Here is a 10,815-nt window from a genome sequence, read left to right as displayed (position 1 = left end):
TGGGAGGGAAGGCACCCAGCCCACTAAGGGGCTGGTCCCTCTCCACATACAGCCCATAGGGCCCTCCGGGGCTGGTGGCCCCTCCCGGTGGACCCCCGGAACCCTCCGGTGGTCCCGGTACATTACCGGTGACGCCCGAAACTCTTCCGGTGGCCAAAACGGGACTTCCCATATATAAATCTTTACCTCCGGACCATTCCGGAACTCCTCGTGACATCCGGGATCTCATCCGGGACTCCGAACAACATTCGGTAACCACGTATATCTATTCCCTATAACCCTAGCGTCATCGAACCTTAAGTGTGTAGACCCTACGGGTTCGGGAACCATGCAGACATGACCGAGACGTTCTCCGGTCAATAACCAACAGCGGGATCTGGATACCCATGTTGGCTCCCACATGTTCCACGATGATCTCATCAGATGAACCACGATGTCGGGGATTCAATCAATCCCGTATACAATTCCCTTTGTCTATTGGTATGTTACTTGCCCGAGATTCGATCGTCGGTATCCCGATACCTTGTTCAATCTCGTTACCGGCAAGTCTCTTTACTCGTTCCGTAACACATCATCCCGTGATCAACTCCTTGGTCACATTGTGCACATTATGATGATGTCCTACCGAGTGGGCCCAGAGATACCTCTCCGTTTACACGGAGTGACAAATCCCAGTCTCGATTCGTGCCAACCCAACAGACACTTTCGGAGATACCTGTAGTGCACCTTTATAGCCACCCAGTTACGTTGTGACGTTTGGTACACCCAAAGCATTCCTACGGTATCCGGAAGTTGCACAATCTCATGGTCTAAGGAAATGATACTTGACATTAGAAAAGCTCTGAGCAAACAAACTACGCGATCTTGTGCTAGGCTTAGGATTGGGTCTTGTCCATCACATCATTCTTCTAATGATGTGATCCCGTTATCAACGACATCCAATGTCCATGGTCAGGAAACCGTAACCATCTATTGATCAACGAGCTAGTCAACTAGAGGCTTACTAGGGACATGGTGTTGTCTATGTATCCACACATGTATCTGAGTTTCCTATCAATACAATTTTAGCATGGATAATAAACGATTATCATGATCAAGGAAATATAATAATAACCAATTTATTATTGCCTCTAGGGCATATTTCCAACAGTCTCCCACTTGCACTAGAGTCAATAATCTAGTTCACATCACCATGTGATTAACACTCACAGGTCACATCACCATGTGACCAACATCCAAAGAGTTTACTAGAGTCAACAATCTAATTCACATCACTATGTGATTAACACTCAATGAGTTCTGGTTTGATCATGTTATGCTTGTGAGAGAGGTTATTAGTCAACGGGTCTGAACCTTTCAGATCCGTGTGTGTTTTACGAATATCTATGTCATCTTGTGGATGCTACCACGCGCTACTTGGAGCCATTTCAAATAACTGCTCTACTATACGAATCCGGTTTACTACTCAGAGTCATCCCGATTAGTGTCAAAGTTCGCATCGACGTAACCCTTTACGACGAACTCCTTTTCACCTCCATAATCGAGAACATTCCTTAGTACACTAGATACTAAGGATAAGTTCGACCGCTGTCATGTGATCCATTCCCGGATCACTATTGTACCCCTTGACCAACTCATGGCAAGGCACACTTCATGTGCGGTACACAGCATAGCATACTGTAGAGCCTACGTCTAAAGCATAGGGGACGACCTTCGTCCTTTCTCTCTCTTCTGCTGTGGTCAGGTCTTGAGTCTTACTCAATACTCACACCTTGTAACACAGCCAAGAACTCCTTCTTTGCTGATCTATTTTGAACTCTTTCAAAATCATGTCAAGGTGTGCGTTCTTTGAAAGTATCATCAGGCGTCTTGATCTATCTCTATAGATCTTGATGCCCAATATGTAAGCAGCTTTATCCAGGTCTTCCTTTGAAAAACTCCTTTCAAGCAACCCTTTATGCTTTCCAGAAATTCTACATCATTTCGGATCAACAATATGTCATTCACATATACTTATCAGAAATGTTGTAGCGCTCCCACTCACTTTATTGTAAATACAAGTTTCTAACAAACTTTGTATAAACCCAAAAACTTTGATCACTCCATCAAAGCGTATATTCTGACTCCGAGATGCTTGCTCTTGTCCATGGAAGGATCGCTGGAGCTAGCATACCTTTTAGCATCCTTAGGATCGACAAAACCTTTCTGATTGTATCACATACAACCTTTCCTTACGAAAACTGGCAAGGAAACTTGTTTTGACATCCATCTGCCAGATTTCATAAATGCAGCTAATGCTAACATGATTCCGACGGACTTAAGCATCGCTACGGATGAGAAAATCTCATCGTAGTCAACTCCTTGAACTTGTGAAAATACTCTTTGCCACAAGTCGAGCTTCATAGACGGTAACATTACCGTCCATGTCCGTCTTCTTCTTAAAGGTCCATTTATCTCGGATTTCATGGCTTCTAACCATTTGTCGGAATATGGGCCCACCATCGCTTCTCCATAGCTCGTAGGTTCAGTATTGTCTAACAACATGATATCTAAGACAGGATTACCGTACCACTCAGGAGTAGTACATATCCTTGTCGACCTACGAGGTTTGGTAGTGACTTGATCCGAAGTTTCATGATCACCATCATAAGCTTCCACTTCAATTGGTGTAGGTGCCACAGGAACAACTTCCTGTGCCCTGCTACACACTAGTTGAAGTGACGGTTCAGTAACCCTATCAAGTCTCCACCATCCTCCCACTCAATTCTTTCGAGAGAAACTTTCCCTCGAGAAAGGACTCGTTTCTAGAAGCAATTACTTTTGCTTCCAGATCTGAAATAGGAGGTATACCCAACTATTTTGGGTATTCTATGAAGATGCATTTATCCGCTTTAGGTTCGAGCTTATCAGCCTGAAACTTTTTCACATAAGCATCGCAGCCCCAAACTTTTAAGAAACGACAACTTAGGTTTCTCTAAACCATAGTTCATACGGTGTCGTCTCAACGGAATTGCGTGGTGCCCTATTTAAAGTGAATGCGGTTGTCTCTAATGCCTAACCCATAAACGATAGTGGTAATTCGATAAGAGACATCATGGTATGCACCATATCCAATAGGGTGCAGTTATGATGTTCGGACACACCATCACACTATGGTGTTCCAGGCGGTATTAATTGTGAAACACTTTCCACAATGTCTTAATTGTGTGCCAAACTCGTAACTCAGATATCTCTATGATCATATCATAGACATTTTATCCTCTTGTCACGACGATCTTCAACTTCACTCTGAAATTACTTGAACCTTTCAATAATTCAGACTTGTGTTTCATCAAGTAAATATTCTCAGCATCTACTCAAATCATCTGTGAAGTAAGAACATATCGATATCCACTGCGTGCCTCCGCACTCATTGGACTGCACACATCAAATGTATTACTTCCAACAAGTTGCTCTCTTGTTCCATCTTACTAAAAACGAGGCCTTTCAGTCATCTTGCCCATGTGGTATGATTTGCATGTCTCAAGTGATTCAAAATCAAGTGAGTCCAAACGATCCATCTGCATGGAGTTTCTTCATGCATATATACCAATAGACATGGTTCGCATGTCTCAATCTTTTCAAAACGAGTGAGTCCAAAGATCCATCTACATGGAGCTTCTTCATGCGTTCTATACCAATATGACTCAAATGGCAGTGCCACAAGTATGTGGTACTATCATTACTATTTTATATCTTTTGGCACGAACATGTGTATCACGACGATCGAGATTCATTTTAGGTGCAAGACCATTGAAGGTATTATTCAAATAAACAGAGTAACCATTATTCTCCTTAAATGAATAACCGTATTGCGATAAACATAATCCAATCATGTTTATGATCAACGCAAACACCAAATAACAATTATTTAGGTTTAACACCAATCTCGATGGTAGAGGGAGCATGCGATGCTTGATCTCATCAACCTTGGAAACACTTCCAACACATATCGTCATCTCACCTTTAGCTAGTTGTCGGAGTAAATGACCACGGGTAGCCTAACCGACTGCCCCTGGCTCCTTCAAAAAATTATCAAGCCTTTGGGCCTTCAAGCATTTCAAGCATTGGGCCGCCTTCCCTGGCTGGCAACCCATGAAGCCGACTCTCGGAAGACGGCCCGGCCTCAGCAACTGTTGGAAATATGCCCTAGAGGCAATAATAAATGGTTATTATTATATTTCTGTGTTCATGATAATAGTCTATCATTCATGCTATAATTGTATTGTCCGGAAATCGTAATACATGTGTGAATACATAGACCACAACCTGTCCCTAGTAAGCCTCTAGTTGACTAGCTCGTTGATCAACAGATAGTCATGGTTTCCTGACTATGGACATAGGATGTCATTGATAACGGGATCACATCATTAGGAGAATGATGTGATGGACAAGACCCAACTTAAGCATAGCATAAAAGATCGTGTAGTTTCGTTTGCTAGAGCTTTTCCAATGTCAAGTATCTTTTCCTTAGACCATGAGATCGTGCAACTCCCGGATACCGTAGGAGTGCTTTGGGTGTGCCAAATGTCACAACGTAACTGGGTGACTATAAAGGTGCATTACGGGTATCTCCGAAAGTGTCTGTTGGGTTGGCACGGATCGAGACTGGGATTTGTCACTCCGTGTAAACGGAGAGGTATCTCTGGGCCCACTCGGTAATGCATCATCATAATGATCTCAATGTGACTAAGGCGTTAGTCACGGGATCATGCATTGCGGTACGAGTAAAGAGACTTGCCGGTAACGAGATTGAACAAGGTATTGGGATACCGACGATCGAATCTCGGGCAAGTAACATACCGATTGACAAAGGGAATTGCATACGGATTGATTGAATCCTCGACACCGTGGTTCACCCGATGATATCATCGTGGAACATGTGGGAGCCAACATGGGTATCCAGATCCCGCTGTTGGTTATTGACCGGAGAGGCGTCTCGGTCATGTCTGCATGTCTCCCGAACCCGTAGGGTCTACACACTTAAGGTCCGGTGACGCTAGGGTTGTAGAGATATATGTATGCGGAAACCCGAAAGTTGTTCGGAGTCCCGGATGAGATCCCGGACGTCACGAGAGGTTCCGGAATGGTCCGGAGGTGAAGAATTATATATAGGAAGTCCAGTTTTGGCCACCGGGAAAGTTTCAGGGGTTATCGGTATTGTACCGGGACCACCGGAAGGGTCCCGGGGGTCCACCGGGTGGGGCCACCTGTCCCGGAGGGCCCCGTGGGCTGAAAGTGGAGGGGAACCAGCCCCTAATGGGCTGGGGCGCCACTTTGGGCCTCCCCCCCATGCGCCTAGGGTTGGGAACCCTAGGGGGGGGGAGTTTCCCCTTGCCTTGGGGGGCAAGGCAACCCCTTTTCCCCTTGGCCGCCGCCCCCCCCTTGGAGATCCCATCTCCAAGGGCTGCGCACCCCCCTTGGGGGCCTATATAAAGGGGGGGGGAGGGAGGGCAGCACACTACAGCCTTTGGCGCCTCCCTCCTCCCCTGCAACACCTCTCTCTCTCGCGCAGAAGCTCGGTGAAGCCCTGCCGGAGAGCCGCTACATCCACCACCACACCGTCGTGCTGTTGGATCTCCATCAACCTCTCCTCCCCCTTTGCTGGATCAAGAAAGGAGGAGACGTCGCTGCACCGTACGTGTGTTGAACGCGGAGGTGCCGTCCGTTCGGCACTCGGTCATCGGTGATTTGGATCACGGCGAGTACGACTCCGTCATCCACGTTCATTGGAACGCTTCCGCTCGCGATCTACAAGGGTATGTAGATCCACTCCTTTCCCCTCGTTGCTAGTAGACTCCATAGATGCATCTTGGTGAGCGTAGGAAAATTTTAAATTATGCTACGATTCCCAACAGTGGCATCATGAGCCAGGCCTATGCGTAGTTACTATGCACGAGTAGAACACAAAGAAGTTGTGGGCGTTGATGTTGCCAATTCTTCTTGCCGCTACTAGTCGTTTCTTATTTCGGCGGCATTGTAGGATGAAGCGGCCCAGACCGACCTTACACGTACGCTTACGTGAGACAGGTTCCACCGACTGACATGCACTAGTTGCATAAGGTGGCTAGCGGGTGTCTGTCTCTCCTACTTTAGTCGGAACGGATTCGATGAAAAGGGTCCTTATGAAGGGTAAATAGAAATTGGCAAATCACGTTGTGGTCATACGTAGGTAAGAAATCGTTCTTGCTAGAAACCTACAAACCACGTAAAAACTTGCAACAACAATTAGAGGACGTCTAACTTGTTTTTGCAGCAAGTGATATATGTGATATGATATGGCCAGAAGATGTGATGAATGATATATGTGATGTATGAGATTGATCATATTCTTGTAATAGGAATCACGACTTGCATGTCGATGAGTATGACAACCGGCAGGAGCCATAGGAGTTGTCTTTATTATTTTGCATGACCTGCGTGTCATTGAATAACGCCATGTAATTTACTTTACTTTGTTGCTAAACGGTTAGCCATAGAAGTAGAAGTAATCGTTGGCGTGACAACTTCATGAAGACACAATGATGGAGATCATGATGATGGAGATCATGGTGCCATGCCGGTGACGAAGATGATCATGGTGCCCCGAAGATGGAGATCAAAGGAGCATGATGATATTGGCCATATCATGTCACTATTTGATTGCATGTGATGTTTATCATGTTTTTGCATCTTATTTGCTTAGTACGACGGTAGCAAGTAGGATGATCCCTTATAATAATTTCAAGAAAGTGTTCACCCTAACTGTGCACCGTTGCGAAGGTTCGTCGTTTCGAAGCACCACGTGATGATCGGGTGTGATAGATTCTTACGTTCGCATACAATGGGTGTTGACGAGCCTAGCATGTACAGACATGGCCTCGGAACACACGCAATACACTTAGGTTGACTTGACGAGCCTAGCATGTACAGACATGGCCTCGGAACACGGAGGACCGAAAGGTCGAGCATGAGTCGTATAGAAGATGCGATCAACATGGAGATGTTCACCGATCTTGACTAGTCCGTCTCACGTGATGATCGGACACGGCCTAGTTGAGTTCGGATCATGTTTCACTTAGATAACTAGAGGGATGTCTATCTGAGTGGGAGTTCATTAAATAATTTGATTATATGAACTTAATTATCATGAACTTAGTCTAAAAAATCTTTACACTATGTATTGTAGATCAAATGGCCCACGTTGTCCTCAATTTCAACGCGTTCCTAGAGAAAACCAAGCTGAAAGATGATGGCAGCAACTATACGGACTGGGTCCGGAACCTGAGGCTCATCCTCATAGTTGCCAAGAAAGATTATGTCTTAGAAGCACCGCTAGGTGAAGCACCAATCCCTGAGAACCAAGACGTTATGAACGCTTGGCAGCAGCGTGCTGATGATTACTCCCTCGTTCAGTGCGGCATGCTTTACAGCTTAGAACCGGGTCTCCAAAAGCGTTTTGAGAAACATGGAGCATACGAGATGTTCGAGGAGCTGAAACTGGTTTTTCAAGCTCATGCCCGGGTCGAGAGATATGATGTCTCCGACAAGTTCTTCAGCTGTAAAATGGAGGAGAACAGTTCTGTTAGTGAGCACATACTCAGAATGTCTGGGTTACACAACCGCTTGTCTCAGCTGGGAGTTAATCTCCCGGATGATGCGGTCATTGACAGAATCCTCCAGTCGCTTCCACCAAGCTACAAGAGCTTTGTGATGAACTACAATATGCAGGGGATGGAAAAGACCATTCCCGAGGTATATTCAATGCTAAAATTAGCGGAAGGGGAGATCAGAAAAGAACATCAAGTGTTGATGGTGAATAAAACCACTAATTTCAAGAAGGGCAAGGGTAAGAAGAACTTCAAGAAGGACGGCAAGGGAGTTGCCGCGCCCGGTAAGCCAGTTACCGGGAAGAAGTCAAAGAATGGACCCAAGCCCGAGACTGAGTGCTTTTATTGCAAGGGAAGTGGTCACTGGAAGCGGAACTGCCCCAAATATTTAGCGGACAAGAAGAAGGCCGGCAACACCCAAGGTATATGTGATATACAAGTAATTGATGTGTACCTTACCAGTACTCGTAGTAGCTCCTGGGTATTTGATACCGGTGCGGTTGCTCATATTTGTAACTCAAATCAGGAACTACGGAATAAACGGAGACTGGCAAAAGACGAGGTGACGATGCGCGTCGGGAATGGTTCCAAGGTCGATGTGATCGCCGTCGGCACGCTACCTCTGCATCTACCCACGGGATTAGTTATAAACCTCGATAATTGTTATTTAGTGCCAGCTTTGAGCATGAACATTGTATCTGGATCTCGTTTAATTCGAGATGGCTACTCATTTAAATCTCAGAATAATGGTTGTTCTATTTATTTGAGAGATATGTTTTATGGTCATGCCCCGCTGGTCAATGGTTTATTCTTGATGAATCTCGAACGTGATGCTACACATGTTCATAGTGTGAATACCAAAAGATGTAAAGTTGATAACGATAGTCCCACATACTTGTGGCACTGCCGCCTTGGTCACATTGGTGTCAAGCGCATGAAGAAGCTCCATGCAGATGGACTTTTGGAGTCTCTTGATTACGAATCATTTGACACGTGCGAACCATGCCTCATGGGTAAGATGACCAAGACTCCGTTCTCCGGAACAATGGAGCGAGCAACCAACTTATTGGAAATCATACATACCGATGTGTGCGGTCCAATGAGTGTTGAGGCTCGCGGAGGATATCGTTATGTTCTCACTCTCACTGATGATTTAAGTAGATATGGGTATGTCTACCTAATGAAACACAAGTCTGAAACCTTTGAAAAGTTCAAGGAATTTCAGAGTGAAGTCGAGAATCAACGTGACAGGAAAATAAAATTCTTACGATCAGATCGTGGTGGAGAATATTTAAGTCACGAATTTGGTACACACTTAAGGAAATGTGGAATAGTTTCACAACTCACGCCGCCTGGAACACCTCAGAGAAATGGTGTGTCCGAACGTCGTAATCGCACTCTATTGGATTTGGTGCGATCTATGATGTCTCTTACCGATTTACCGCTCTCATTTTGGGGTTATGCTTTAGAGACTGCCGCATTCACTTTAAATAGGGCACCGTCTAAATCCGTTGAGACGACACCGTATGAATTATGGTTTGGGAAGAAACCTAAGCTGTCGTTTCTAAAAGTTTGGGGATGCGATGCTTATGTCAAGAAACTTCAACCTGAAAAGCTCGAACCCAAATCGGAAAAATGCGTCTTCATAGGATACCCTAAGGAAACTATTGGGTATACCTTCTACCTCAGATCCGAAGGCAAGATCTTCGTTGCCAAGAACGGGTCCTTTCTAGAGAAGGAGTTTCTCTCGAAAGAATTGAGTGGGAGGAAAGTGGAACTTGATGAGGTGATAGTCACCCCTTCCGAACCGGAAAGTAGCGCAGCGCGGGAAAATGTTCCTGTGGTGCCTACACCGACTGGAGAGGAAGTCAATGATGATGATCATGAAGCTTCGGATCAAGTTGCCACTGAACTTCGTAGGTCCACAAGGACACGTTCCGCACCAGAGTGGTACGGCAACCCTGTCCTGGAAATCATGTTGTTAGACAACGGTGAACCTTCGAACTATGAAGAAGCGATGGCGGGCCCGGATTCCGACAAATGGCTAGAAGCCATGAAATCCGAGATAGAATCCATGTATGAAAACAAAGTATGGACTTTGACTGACTTGCCCGATGAGCGGCGAGCCATAGAAAACAAATGGATCTTTAAGAAAAAGACGGACGCGGATGGTAATGTGACCATCTACAAAGCTCGACTTGTCGCTAAGGGTTATCGACAAGTTCAAGGGGTTGACTACGATGAGACTTTCTCACCCGTAGCGAAGCTGAAGTCCGTCCGAATCATGTTAGCAATTGCCGCATACTATGATTATGAGATATGGCAGATGGACGTCAAAACGGCATTCCTTAACGGCTTCCTTAAGGAAGAGTTGTATATGATGCAGCCGGAAGGTTTTGTCGATCCTAAGAATGCTAACAAAGTATGCAAGCTCCAGCGCTCAATCTATGGGCTGGTGCAAGCATCTCGGAGTTGGAACATTCGCTTTGATGAGATGATCAAAGCGTTTGGGTTTACACAGACTTATGGAGAAGCCTGTGTTTACAAGAAAGTGAGTGGGAGCTCTGTAGCATTTCTCATATTATATGTGGATGACATATTATTGATGGGAAATGATATAGAATTCTTGGAAAGTATAAAGGCCTCTTTGAATAAATGTTTTTCAATGAAGGACCTTGGAGAAGCTGCTTATATATTAGGCATCAAGATCTATAGAGATAGATCAAGACGCCTCATTGGTCTTTCACAGAGTACATACCTTGACAAGATATTGAAGAAGTTCAGTATGGATCAGTCCAAGAAGGGGTTCTTGCCTGTATTGCAAGGTGTGCAATTGAGCACGGCTCAATGCCCGACCACGGCAGAAGATATAGAAGAGATGAGTGTCATCCCCTATGCCTCGGCCATAGGGTCTATTATGTATGCCATGCTGTGTACCAGACCTGATGTAAACCTTGCCGTAAGTTTGGTAGGAAGGTACCAAAGTAATCCCGGCAAGGAACACTGGACAGCGGTCAAGAATATCCTGAAGTACCTGAAGAGGACTAAGGATATGTTTCTCGTCTATGGAGGTGACGAAGAGCTCGTCGTAAAGGGTTACGTCGACGCTAGCTTCGACACAGATCCGGATGACTCAAAATCACAGACCGGATACGTGTATATTTTGAATAGAGGAGCAGTAAGCTGG

This window comes from Triticum aestivum, chromosome 1D, assembly GCF_018294505.1.
Source record: "Triticum aestivum cultivar Chinese Spring chromosome 1D, IWGSC CS RefSeq v2.1, whole genome shotgun sequence".
Taxonomy (NCBI): domain Eukaryota; kingdom Viridiplantae; phylum Streptophyta; class Magnoliopsida; order Poales; family Poaceae; genus Triticum; species Triticum aestivum.
This window is presented reverse-complemented; position numbering follows the sequence as displayed.